Below are 1,225 nucleotides of genomic sequence, written 5' to 3' on the forward strand. Positions count from 1 at the left end.
GAGAGAGAAAGAAAGAAAAAGAAAGAAAAGAAAGAAAGAAAGAAAGAAAGAAAGAGTCTAGAATCTTCCAGTAGGATGGGCAAGCTAGCAAAGACTATCAGCCCAGCGCTGTATTTTTATCTATATAACGGAGGGCCATGGAAGGGCTCACGGTACGCTCAAACAAGATCCACATAGCCCTTGCCTTCCCACAGGACTTCACCTGTCCTCTCTCTAGCTGCTGCCAGATCTCAGTCCAGCACATAAGTGCCTGGCCTTCTGACCAAGACCTGCCCTGGGTTCAGACACCCTGCCACTCCTTGGCCCTATAGCTTCAAGGAAATCATTAATCTGTTTCACCTTGAGTGTCCTCACCTGTAAAAGGAAGATAAGGACCCCTTCTTTGCACGGTTACATAAGGCAACAGGGAAAAGGGCAAGAGACGCCCAGGAAGTAGAGTGGAGATACCGAGACAGGAGGGATGGGTGGGCTGAGATCTCTGTTGGGCAGCCTACCCAAACACTAGGCTCGGTCCATAGAGGCCTGCTTATCTTAGAATGGCTCTTCTGTATCTTTCTAAAAGCCTGCTCAGAGGTCAGGTGTGGGCTGCAGGCATGGAGCTTATATAACCTGACGGGACCTTTCACCCAGTGACCAGGGCTGTGTCCACCATGGAGGAGTGCCCCAGGGTCACCGCCCTGTCCTTAGACACCTGCGCACACAGAGAGCCCTTCAGCCTTTGCTGAGCTCTGCATATTTGCTAAACTCTTAGTCATACTCCTTAGACCGAAACTGTTGGGGGTTTTTTTTCTTTAAAAAGATCTTTTCACTTATTTTATGTGTGTTGGTGTTTCACCGGCATGTATGTCTGTGAAAGTGCCCGCTCCCCTAGAACTGGAGCTACAGTCAGGTGTGAGCTGCCGTGTTGGTGCTGGGAATTGACCCCCAGCCAGTGCTCTTGGGAAGAGTTTTCAATCAGCAATAATTGCGCCTCAGATAAACCTCGTTGGCTACGATACTGCCAATGTGCAAAGCTCAGCCAGTGCTCTTAACGGCCGAACCGTCTTTCCAGTTCCAACTGAAACTGTTTTTAACTGTTGGCAGCTTGGTGACGGCATGCAGTGGTGAAATACTGGGACAGATGGGACAGGGGAGCCCCAGGGATGAACAGCCACTTAGGACATTACCGGCAAACCCTGCGCCTTTCAACTCTAGAACTGGGAGCCTGGTGTGGCCTTCCTGAGCT

General features: G+C 50.3%; 1 pseudogene; it reads right to left on the bottom strand.

The window, feature by feature from the left end:
• Positions 1-884: 884 nt before the first annotated feature.
• On the bottom strand, positions 885-1,015 carry LOC129671792 (U4 spliceosomal RNA; annotated as a pseudogene).
• Positions 1,016-1,225: the final 210 nt, after the last annotated feature.

This window comes from Psammomys obesus, unplaced genomic scaffold (assembly GCF_907164565.1).
Source record: "Psammomys obesus unplaced genomic scaffold, mPsaObe1.curated_primary_1811, whole genome shotgun sequence".
NCBI lineage: Eukaryota > Metazoa > Chordata > Mammalia > Rodentia > Muridae > Psammomys > Psammomys obesus.